At 37.9% G+C, this 13,284-nt stretch overlaps 1 protein-coding gene across 1 annotated transcript in view; it reads left to right on the top strand.

Annotated features, from left to right (window-relative positions):
* The window catches only part of LOC149244546 (AP-1 complex subunit gamma-2-like), a 221,621-nt gene that overhangs the window by 169,663 nt on the left and 38,674 nt on the right, over positions 1–13,284 (top strand). The window lies entirely within an intron of this gene.

Genomic DNA, 13,284 nt, shown 5'->3' with positions numbered 1-13,284 from the left:
ACTGTTTATTATTAATAATGTTCTCAATGTATTCTAATTATTTGAATGTTTGCTAATCTGGTTCTCAGAAATCCAGATTATAGAGGGGAACTTTTTTCTTAATTATAAAAAGAAGCTAGTTCTATTCTCCAGAGTTTTGAGGTGTTCCATGTGGAGCTTGTTGCAGAAACCTTGATATTGGCAGCTGCTTATTGACTGGATTGTTGGAAACACTGAGAGGGGGAGTGAATCAGTATTTCTTAGCAATTAGCACTTTTTAATCATTTTCAGAGCATTGGTTAATCTTCAGTTATTATTATTGTTCTTCTTCAGATAATCATAAACAATAATCCACAATAGACAACACCATGCAACAATGCAGAAAGATAAAACAGTGGACAGAGAGATTTTTAGGTGGAAAACCCGCCTCGGTCCAAAAACCACCGAATGCTTCTTAGTAATTGTCTTCTTCTCCCTTCAAAAGAAAGATTAATTACATCAAGATTTCAGCTACAACTGAGGGAGATGTCAACCCCTAATTCATAGGCTACAACCTGTAGGACGCTTCTAAACCCTAATAGCCTGCTGCAACCGGAAGGATGCCACAACACCCTGTAAGTCAGACCAAAACCTAACGAGTGCCCCAACACTCTGTTTACCAGCTGTTGTCGGAAAGGATGCTTCGTCACCTTGTAATTTATCAGCCCCAACTGAAATAACGCCCGAACGCCCTATGTAGGCTACGACCTGCCCTAGCTCCACCCTGCCACCCTGAAGTGTTCTCAGAGTACAACCTGACGGTGAATCTAATCACCCAGAAGAGTCGGTAGATCACATTTCACAATTTTCACACTGGATCCACTGTACCCTGAATCAATGTAGAATAGCTGTAAGAAAGATGTAGAATAAATGTCGAATCTTGGTAGCCGCTGATCACTGTTCCTATAAACTCACTTCACAATGTTACACATCAAGCTTTACTGCGGACACTGTCAAGTCAAAACCACTGCATAAGCTGACCACTATACAACCTATTGTCGCTGATCACTGCCACTGCTCAACTGCACATGAATGGATGAACATTAAAGCTCATATGCAGGCAACCACATCACTGACCCAAACTGCTTGTACTATTGCAAATGCTAACCAAAACATCTGATAATGGCATACTCCAAGATGCCTCAGGTCATCCCTATGACCTGTTGCCAATGCACTCAAACTCTGTCCACGGAGAGCTACCAACATATGTCTTTTCACTGTCGCTAATCACTGATCATACGCTGCTATCCATCATTACATCAATAGAGCTACAAACATGTCTTTTCACTGTCGCTAATCACTGTTCATAGTACATACACTGCTACCCATCTTTACATCAATAAGCTATACAACAAGACGATATTGCCCTCCAAGACCTCCTACCCTGCAAGGTCACAGTTGTGTCATAGTACACTCTCTAGGTCATCACTACAAAGACATCTGGTACACATTCCTAGTTTATTTCAATCACAAGTTTTTGTATTTAGTGTGAATGTGTCATATTACAATCACTGTCAAGTTCCACTTAATTAAATCTGTGTGTTACTAAGTTCTGTCACATCAAGTCCAAACATGTCACTTGTTAGGCTAAAGTTACAATCTATGTCAGGTTACTGTCAAGTGCTCAGGCAATCAAGAACAATTTCATACCATTATCTACTGTAGATCAGATTATCTTGTGTGGATCTCAGTCACTTTGTCAAGTCAAATACTGCTGCTGCAATATATATTACGCTTGAACTAATTACTTAATATGGTTCACAACAAGAGTCCTTCCATTATTCATCTATGCCATATACAGTCAACCTTATTCAACTACCCTTGTCATATTAAGTCAAGTTGGAGTCAAGGCATTATATCACACAAGAGTTATGTCACTGGTTTTGGTTCAAAATTGTAATGAGAGATTTGTCAACAAGATGCTCAAAGTAAAATTCAAAGTCAATGATTGGGTTACTACCTTTGGTTCTTGAATTTATTCAACTTGTACACAATGAGATTACTGTCATTGTCTTAATGTGAAATTCCATGTCATATATTGACAGGGAGACCAAGAAACAAAAACAATTATGCCCTAATATACACCTTACAGTGAGCCCTAAGCAGACTTAGATGTGGCTCTCAACCAGTCCTAAAAAGGACCTAGAACAGACCTGCAACAACCCTAAACGTTAGCCCCTAAAACTTGACACTACACAGACTTAAAAGCTTCGCTGCTATTTTAGACAATACAAAAATATGACTTACCTTGATATCACTGAAGTTGCCCAACTATCTTAGCATAAGACGAGTAAAATAAACAATTGCTAAGACTTACCTTTACACAGGTACGTACACTTAGACAATGGTCTCTTCTCACAGATACATCATTAATTTGTTCATGGAACAAATCTTTAGGGATTTCAGTCTATCTCCTGAAAACTTATCAATTAATTTAGTGCCAAGACTTGTGCCCTAATGAGTTTCAGTTCTGGTCTTTATCAGTTTCCTAATCCGCAGAGATAGATTTATTGACTTGTGCCTTAATGAATTTTAGTTCTGGTCTGTCATTTTTGTGCCCTAGAAGAGGACCTGCAATATCATTTTTCTCAAGCGAATTCAAAGCATCAAACATATCACCAAATACTAAAAGAAGACTTTTATTCACTTACAAGAGAACAGTACCAAGCTAACCCAAAACTTTAAGGAAAAAATAAGGCAAACGAATCCCCGAATATAATGAAATCTTGAGACAACATAAGCAGATTCCTAAGAAAAGACCAGCTGAAATTGCACAACACACTTAATTACCACAGTTCCGAATTTCAAATGAGACTCAAACCTTCTAATGATCTCTTTGTTGCTTCCTGAGGTTAGCGAGAATTTCAGAGCTAAAATAATGACAGAGTTGATGTGTTTTGAGAGGCTTTAAGGTATCTTTTTATAGACATGTTTGTGGGTGAAGGAGGGGCTTCATTCGGTGAGGATTTTGGGAAGTTTTAAAATATTTTTTTAATTTTAATAAAGTTATGGCTTGCAGCCCAAGTAAAGAAGCTGCTGCCCTTATAGTGAATGAAGTAAACCTTTAATGGATTTACAAATACATCCTATGGGTGAATGATCATTTTGATTCTCTACCAAAATAATCTGATTTCATTAATATTAATAAATAATAATAACTAACCTTTAAGAACCTTCTTTAATATTTGTGCTAAGGATTTTCCATAGAAATAATTTCAATTCCACTAGAAATTTAAAATCAATGATTGGCATAGTGTATATGGTCCCACTTGGTTGTGAAGTCAATGATTGGTTTATTGTCTTTGGTTCAAGTTACGTAACTTACACGTGGTGAGATTACGGTGATAAACAATGCTCCATATATTGACAACTGTAGGAGGAGGTGTCATGTTACAAACTGGGGTCACCAACTTCAATTGTGAATATCTCTCAAACTAGGAGGCATCTCGGAGCGTACCACATATCAACAGAAACATATTTTTGAGGAGAATCAAATGATATAGATCTCCAACCCAAACTCAATGATTTGACCTACCAAAAACCCTCGTCAAAGTTGGGTTACATCCTCAGCCCAGGGAACCCAAACCCTAGGACTTGGGTTTTCAACCATCCAACAATATAGCTGCCATTTTGATGTAATTCAACAATTACTAGGAAGTGTTCATTAACCATTTGACATCAATGACTGGTGTTTTTAGTCAAAGTCAAACCCAATCAACTCCATGGGTTGACATCAATGACAACACCATCCAAAAGATGTTAAGACCTTGAGACATAATATTATATTTCAATTTGGGATTGACATTTGTTTTGCTGCAATTCAACTATCATATCATTATAAGTTTTGTGGCTTCAATTTATTTGCACCATGCTAATTGAAAGAGGAGAAACAAAAATATTTTCTTTTGGTAGACTATGACTAGTATATCATATACCATTGACTGCAAAAGTCGAGTTAGGGCATCATCAAGGACACTTTGTAAGCCGAGTTCTCTAGGAGAGAGAATCAACTCAAGCGAAGAGGAATGAAGGAAGAATCTATCATTGTTTTCCCACGTGTAGAGGCTAGGGTTTCTGCAGAAAATTCCACTGGGCAAGTCGAGGTTACAAATGAATCTGCTAGACAGGTCAAAGTTGTAGAGGAATCTGTTGGACAAGCCGAAGTTATAGAAGAATCTGTTGGGAGGTCGAAATTGCAAAAGAATCTACTAGGGATCGAAATTGCAGAAGTTGCTAAGGTCAAGATTGTTGGAAAGCAGGAAATATTTGACTTGGTCTTGGAGGGTCTTGGTCAAGGGTCATAGGTCATGGAATTTGTCAATTGAAGTTCTATAAGAAGAGAAGAATTCTTGTGGGTTTTCCTCTCAGTTGGAGAGGTTTTGGCCTTTGCTGATCACCTATATCTTGTGTCATTTGTCTTATTGTTCTTTATGGTTTGGTAGTTGTTTGATGAATAGAACACTAATAATAAACAAGTGAAAGAAGAAGCTAATCAAGTCAAGTAAAGATATATCACAAGCAATTATTAAATAAAGAGAAATCACCGAACCTAGTTGCCCCTAGATTTCTCAACACAACAAGTACGCTAGAGAGATGAACAGGTTCAAATTTTCATTGAGAAGGATGTATTTGAAGTCTCCTTGATTGATGAAGAGGCTATGAAGAGGCTTGAGAGGGAAGATAAGATCCTTGATTGAATTGTTGATGTTTATAATTAAGAAGCACACACTGTGAAGCTACCTTCGGGTCTTGATGAAGACGAGTAAGACTAATGGTTACAAATCGAAATAGGTATCTTGAACCTGATCTGATGAACATCCGATGGAGTAAAGGTATGTCTATGACATTTGGTTCTATGAGCAGTTTGTCTCTGGCAAAAATGTTTTATCTCACTTGTCTCAGAGGAGTTTTTTGTTGAACCCTCTCAGTAATTATAGCAAAGGATTTCCTTATGGAAGTGAACTGTCAAAAGCATGGTATGCTAGTTGATAATTCTTCAGGTTATTGGATCCCATGATGAGTAGGCTACCAAATGGATCCTTTGTATTACATAATGCACTTGAAACCAAAGTTTGGTCGTATGAAAGAAAGGTGTGCAGAACAGGCACTAGGGCACCTTCATGATTTAGACCAATGTTGCACAAAGCGCGATCGGGATTTAATCGGCGCCGGGAAAAAAGCGGAAAAAATCGACAAAAGCGGGAAAAAAGCGGGAAAAAAGCGTTTGGCACAAAAATATTCATTTTTTTTCAATTTTTTTAATATCTAAACCATCTACAACATAAAATAAATACATTGACACATAAATATGATAAAAAAACTAATATATAAGATGTTTAATATCATTTCTAGCGCTAAAATCACACATAACATTGAATCATGTCCTGAATAGTAAGTCCTGAGTCCCAAGTCCAACTCAGCCTCAAAATATCAACAAAAAATATGATAATGTATCTCATCATGTCATAATGTCATATACAATAAAATGAAAGTCTAATCCTATTGATTTCCTCTGCCCCTCTTGCGAGAATATGGCACAGCTTTCTCTTTCCCTCTAGATGTAGAAGCTGGTGCCTGTGCTGGTGGAAATGGCAGTGGAGTCTGACGTGCTCTAGAAGCTGAAGAACTAGTAGTAGCAGCTACAGGAGGCTGAGGTGGACGGAGACCACGTCCTCTACTGGTGGTAGTGGTAGCCCGGGTAGGCGGTGTCACCTCCTCCTCCTGCTCCTCCAACTCCTCCTCCTCCTGCTCCTGCTCCTGCTCCTGCTCCTCCTCCTCCACCTCCTCCTCCTCCCCCTCCTCCTCCCCCTCATCCTGCACTAACCAATCCTCAGTGGGATCCATGAGAGGCCTCTCGGTCTCAACCCTCCATTCAGCAGTGGTGTCAATCCCATCCAATGAGATGGCTTCCGTATCAGGTGTCTTCTCTAGTTGTTTCACCCACAATCGAAGATTGTAGTAGACATAGACCATGTCATTAAGTCTATGGGACTCCAACCTGTACAAAGTTCATGAAATAATAAATTAATAATTAATAATTAATATTATAAAAAAAAAATTGTTTAAAACTTTAATGAATTCAAAAATTTATTTGGAAATTTGCAATATTTTAAATGTTTAAGTGTTAACCTATTGCGCTTCTTGTTGTGTATTTTTTCAAATACACTCCAATTGCGCTCACATCCCGAGGAGCTGCATGTTTGGCTGAGGATGCGTACGACAAGATTTTGCAAAAGGGGTACTCTGCCACCATACATCTTCCACCATGCGTCTACAACAAAATTACAAATAAAATTTTAAATAAACATAAGAAAAAAATGGAATTTGAAGAAACAATGAAATTTGAAACAAAGTTGCAAAGTACATACTACAAACTAAAAAATACCTAGCATTTTAACCGTCCTATCAATGACAGCCATCTCAAAGCCAAATGTGCCACCTGACAACTTATATTGCTCAATTTGTCTAGAGATCTCCATACGTTCTTCTGGAGATCTCACCATCTTCTGGACACAGGTTAATAATCCTTCCACAACCTCAACATCAAAATTAAACCCACATGCATAAGAAAATGCAGGGTTCAGGAAAAGCCCAGCAGCATGAATGGGACGATGGAGTGTGTTGTTCCATCGCTCATCAATGACGTTCCATAGAAGGAGTTGTCTCTGGAACCCATCATCTCCCTTGTCATCATAGTAGGACCGAATGGCTTCTTTGGCCCTATCCATGGCTTCATACAAATAGCCCATTGCGGGCTTCTCACCATCAACCAACCGAAGAACCTTTACCAAAGGTTCTGTAACAGCGCACACCTCCTGCACTCCCGCCCAGAAGTCTTCCTGGTATGAAACTAGTCTGCAGACGACCTCTCCTTCTGGTTTGCGGCTCATTGACGAAGCACGCCACTCCTCTGAAAGAAACATTCTCTTCAAATCCCACATAGAATTCAAGAGGGATTGAAGAGATATGAAACTCGTCGCAAACCGTGTAATGGCGGGGCGCACCAACTCTTTGTTGTTGGTGCATTTTCTCATCAAGCTAAGCACAGATGTGTGATTGTAAATAAATTTTGTGATGCTTTTTGATGAGTCAACAACCTCTTTGACAAAGGGAATTTTCCCTATGTCCTCTAACATCAAATCAATACAATGGGCAGCACAAGGTGTCCAAAATAAAGCAGGATGCCTGTCCATAAGCATTCTACCAGCAGCAACATAATTTGCAGCATTGTCCGTTATGACTTGGACAACATTTTCTACACCCACCTCCAAAATAAACACATCCAGCAAATCACATAAAGTTTTTGCATCTTTGATTTGATGAGTTGCATCAACAGATTTGATAAACATAGTCCCCTTGGGACAACTAACCAAGAAGTTTATAAGGGTTCTCCCCTTTTGGTCAGTTCAACCATCTGACATAACAGTGCATCCTGTTTGTGCCCATGATGCCCTAAAATCCTCCAATCTTTGGGTGCAGTCACGCTTTTCATCTTGAAGAAGCCGGCCTCTGAAATCATGAAGAGAAGGGATTTTGTACCCCGGGCCAACACTGGCAATAGCATCAACAGTAGGTTGGAAAAATGGATTATTCCTTATAATGCTGAAAGGAATATCACTCCAGAGGAGAAATTTTGTCATCAACTTGTCAGCTTGTTCTTTTTCAGTTCTTTTTAGCATTGAACCAATAGTTGGTTGTGAACCAGGTGTGGTTCGAGGAACAAAATATGATGATGCAGCTACCGGATTGACTGACGCTGCAGTAGAACCAGTGCCACTTGGCCCACTTCCTTCAGCTGACCTTTTTAGTTGCCTTTTGAGTTCTTCTTTGGCCTCTCTAGTGTGCTCTAATTCTCCCAATGCTCTCATGGCTTTTTGGATAATTTCAGCATTTGTATTTAGACAGGGCCCCACATCATGTCCAGGGATTTGTGCAAGGTGGAACTTCAACCTGTACACCCCCCCGAATATTTCCTTTCCACACAACTTGCAATACAAGTTTTGTCTATCATTCGGAGTTTTAGGGTCACCATATTCCCAGAAAGGATCCAATTTCCTTGGCATGTTTGTTTTTGAATTTTGAATTTGCAAACCTATGGAAAAAATTAAAAATAAGGATTAGGAAATAGGAATTTAGGATTACATAATACAAATTACAATTTAGCATTTGCAAAATTACAAGTTAATTATTTCCAAAATCCCAATTTCTAAACCCAAGTTACACAACCAAATGCCAATGGCAAATGCCAAAAAACAATGAAAATTCAAAAAAAATAAACAATGTTTAAAGAAAATGAGAAAATAAAAATAAAAAATTGGTTCTCATAGTCATAACAAATTACCCATCCCAAATCAATGAAAAATTTCAAAAAATTCTTTAAAAACAATGAAAACCAAAGTTTTTATAGAAACAAAACCAAAAAAAATTAATCTACATACCTCTTTTATGGACAAATTGGTGATCTTGGCTTGGATTCCTCCTAAAAACGCTTGGATTCGCTCCCAAATCCGACGGAAACCCTTCAGCTCCTCTCCCTCACCTCTTCTCCTCCTCCTCCGCGCGGCGACAACACAATGAATAAAAAAAATCGAATTTGCCATATAAAAGCCCGCTGCCCGCGCCTCTGCCGATTTTTTCCTTGAAAATCGCGATTTTTTCGAAAAAATCGCGATGTTTTCAAAAAATCGCGATTTTTTCGATAAAAATCGGTATTAAAAAAAAGTGGCGATTTTTACGGGTAAAAATCGCGATTTGATCGGGCAAATGAAAAAATCGCGCTTTTCCGATAAAATCGCGATTTTATCGCGATTTTAACAACACTGATTTAGACATGCTTAGGCCCGTGGTCTCTCTGAGTGAGAGGGAGTAAGGTTAGTTAAATATTTTCTTTAACATGATTTTTGATTTGGTAACCTGGATGCAATTTCACATGGTTCAGGTTTGGTAATGATTAGGTTCGGTTTGAGTTCAAATTTTATGATGAGGTTCGAATGAGGTTCACCATTAGGTGTGTGTATATATATATATATATGTATGTATGTATGTATGTATGTATGTATAACGAATTATAGGATAGAATAGTAAGAAATCAACATCATTAAACATCAAAAATGTTATCACGGCCATGGAAACTATAAGGATAAATTACAATCTTAAACTGTGACATGAGATTATGAGTTTTGATCTATGCACTTGGTCAATGATTATGAGGTTCGATGAGGTTTGCCGAACCTCAAAATTTTTTTAAGGTTCACCAAAATTTGAACCTCAAGGTTAAAGTTCGATGAACCTTGTGACATAGCCTGGATGTACATGAGATAGAGAATTGGTAAAATCGCTAATGGTAGAATGGCTAGCTGTAAGACAATGTGTTGTGAAGATGCTCTTTAGTGAGCTGTGTGCCGTCATCTATATGTTACTGGGAGGAACATTGAGGTTCCCTTGGATGGTTAGGTTGTTGATATCTGCACAAAACCTTTTGGAAGGCAATTTTCTTAGCCTTCAGAGAGCAACATTCCATATATGGAAGGATCTTGATTGGGTTGAACATTGAGCTTTGTGAGCTCCTGGGGGCCTAGGGTACTTCTTGGAGTTATATGAGCATAGGGTGAGTAGTTCACCTTTCCCTGTGGACCGAGTATGTGAACATAGGGTGAGTGGTTCAACTTCCCCTGTGGAGTACATACCCCTGTATGTGAACATAGGGTGAGTGGTTCAACTTCCCTTGTGGAGTACATACCGTAATATGTGAACATAGGGTGAGTGGTTCACCTCCCCTATTTAGTATGCTATATGAGAACATGGCGAGTGGTTCAACTTCCCCTATGGATACCCTAGCATACATCCTACCCTTACAGTCTGGGACTATTGAGAAGTACCTCTCATCTGGCCTATGACTTTGGAAATGTGGTTAGGGTTAATTAGTATTACTGACGAACGCGTCAAGGACTACTGTATTCCCTATGATTAGGATGCGTGATGTTCAACAACTTGATCACTAAAGGATCATGCCTGGTAGGGGTTCTATCCTTGGACATTAGGGCTTGCCTCTATTATTTTTGTGAAGATGGAAGGGTCTTGTGACCTACCCTCTTTCAATCCTTTCTTAGTGGGCTATGATTTCAATCTTCAGTAGAGATGAGACAAGTTGCAGAGATGGCACATGATGGACACGATGACATAGCAATGGATGGAGGGAGTATTAAAGAGTGCAACTAGGGGATAATTCCCCTTCTTGATAATTAGTGTTACAGAGTCATGTCTTTGACAACATGACCATTCATGAATGGGTATCTACCTAGGTATATAATTGGGACCCTCGATTGTAATCAAATTGTCTCATATCTTCTTGTACATATTATTGATGTTCTATCTACAATTACTATAAATGATGATAAGACATTGAAGTAATTGTTGCAAGCATAGAACATACCATAAAAAATAACACTAGCTAAGAGGGAGTGTTGAATTTTTGTAGCTATGGTTGGTCTTAATGATAAATACAAATGTATACTTCAAGCTGGCTTCAAAAGTTGGAAAATTTGACTTATTAATTATGAATTTTTCCTCGAAAATTTAGGGTTGGCTCTAAATGATCAAGTCGGCTCAACATGGAGTAACACCTATTTGGACTCATTAAGATCACTATGTAAAGGCCATTCGACCTCTTCTTTTGGCATAATTCGGATCACCATCTTCTATTGGCTTTGTTCTCACATGGGAGACTAAAGAGGATGAATTTGTGGCAAAATAGAAGGACAAATATGAGGTGGAATAAGAGGATGAATCCGAGGCATGAAGAAGGATGATTTCTGAGGTGGCAGACCAAAATTTCAGGAAGCTGAATTTGTCTTTGTTTGACTAGGTTTGACCTGGGTTTGGTTACTGGTCAGTTTGACATTGTTTTTGACTTGGAATATCTGATTATATCTCTTGTTGAATTGGACAATTACTATAAGAAAAGGTTGCTGGGTTTTTCCCTAGTTAGGGTTTCCCTAGGATAAATTGTGTCTCTTGTTTAGCTGTATCTTTATGATCCTAATGGCTTTATTGTTGAAGATTTGGTATGTATAATTGCTTGATGATGGATGTGGCACAAGTTAAACTAATGTAGAAATAATTGGAAGTAATTATTAGTCTAGAAAATCTTGGAAAATCAACATGAAAATTGTATGCCCTGTTTGAACATGTAATTATTGATTGTACGGAAGACAAAATTTCAAGCGGTGGCACAGATAATTAATGAGAAAGAAAATATTAAACATATGTAGTAAACTAATGATTGGGTTATAGTTTTGTCTTTTCATCTTATCCATTGTAGATTGGGTTATAGTTTTGTCTTTTTATCTGATCAATTGAATATTATGATCTTTTGATTTTATCTATTGAATATCACTTTATCTTCATCTGACAAAGATGGAAGTCTGTGACAGTGGTATAGTGTTAAGCATAGTTATCAGAATTGGACCGGTAGACCCTCCAAACCGGGAATCGGTCAGAATCACAGGAAACCAATAAAAAATCGGACCAAAAAACTGGTTAACCTAAAACACATAAAATATTCAAATTTTAAAGAAAAACATATTTATTCACGTGCATCCATATGAATCCAAACCATTTTTACACAAATAAGCATAATATCTCATTTATATAGCATGTAAGGGTGCACATAACCAAAATAGCACCAAGTGTAATCCATCTCTAGTATCCAAAAGAAATTATGCTATAACAAATACCTACATATCATCAAAATCATTGCCTATATTGATTGATTGATTGATTGATTGAATGATGATGTTACATAGAAGGGCCCCTGCCTTATATATCGCCTTAGGTGTGTCTTGGTGAAAGGGAATTATCTCTAATTGCGCCCTTTATCCTAATTAATCTAAAATTACAGAATTGCTAATTTTTTTACATAACATTGCTTTCCTCTCGAAAAGATGCTTTGTCCTCAAAGCATACGTAACGATGGGTGTTGTTGATGAAACACTTTTGTCTCCCAGGAAGCTTCTTCTTCTAGTATGTCTTTCCACTTAAACAATTATTCTTTGATTACTCGTGATCGCAACATCTTTTCCCTAGTGGAGACGATACCTTCTGGTTCTAAAATGATCCTCCCTTCGTCATCTAAAGTCAGAAGTGTTGTTTGTGCTGATTGGTGTTTGCCAAGTGGCTTTTTAAGGCAAGATACATGGAAAACATTGTGAACACAACTTTTATCAGGAAGGTTTAAGCTGTATGCTACTTTGCTGATCTTTTTGTTAATCTGGTATGGTTCATAGAATTTTGGTGCCAATTTGTTTTTTTCCTGTCAGTTTTAAGGATAACTGCTTGTAAGGCTAAGGTTTAACAAATAGCCATTCTCCAACTTCAAATTCTCTCTCTATTATGTTTCAGTCAGCTTGCTGCTTCATACGATTTCTTGCATTATTTATATTTTCTTTTAGTGCTTGGATGACCTTTTGGGTTTCTTCTAATTGATCTTTAACTGCTGAAAGTTTTGTCTTGACAATGACAAGGTCCTTCCATTTAGGAGGTTCGTAACCGTACAAAGCTTGAAATGGAGTCATTTTCGTTGAAGTGTGGTAAGTAGAATTGTACCACCATTCGGCGAGATGTAACCATTGAGCCCACTTATTTTGTTTGTCTGTTGCATAACAATGTAGGTAGGCTTCTAAACATTTATTGACAACTTCTGTTTGGCCATTTGTTTGAGGATGATATGCTAAACTCATGTTGAGGTAGGTTCCTATATGTTTGAAAAATTCCTTCCAGAAATTACCTTTGAATTTGGCATCTCTATTGCTAACAATGACCTTGGGAAACCCATGTAATTTGTAGACATTCTTGCAAAATAGCTTGGCAATTTGTTTTGCTCAGTCTGATTTCCTCATTCCAATGAAGTGTGCATACTTGTTGAGTCTGTCGACTACTACGAGAAATTTATCCTTGCCACCGGACACAGGTAACCCTTCGATAAAGTCCATTGATATTTCCTCCCACTTCTGATTTGGAGTGTTTAAAGGGTGGAGCGGAGCAGTCTTGGTGTCATAGATTTCTCATTTTTATTTCTCTAGCATTTATCGCATTCTGCTACATATTTTTGAATATTATTATTCATTCGCTTCTAGAAAAATGATTGGCGTGCATTATAGTAAGTTTTAAAGAAACCTACATGTCCGACTGACAATGAATCATGGGACTGTTTGAGAACTGTGGCTTTAAATTTGGAATTGGGACTTAGGTAGATTCTTCCCTTGTACC

The sequence above is a fragment of the Pinus tabuliformis genome, chromosome 8 (genome assembly GCF_031772625.1).
Source record: "Pinus tabuliformis cultivar Carrire ecotype Pingquan chromosome 8, CPIR1, whole genome shotgun sequence".
NCBI classification, from domain to species: Eukaryota; Viridiplantae; Streptophyta; class Pinopsida; order Pinales; family Pinaceae; genus Pinus; species Pinus tabuliformis.
Note: the sequence above shows the minus strand (reverse complement) of the source record. Positions and strands in the feature narration are given on the sequence as shown.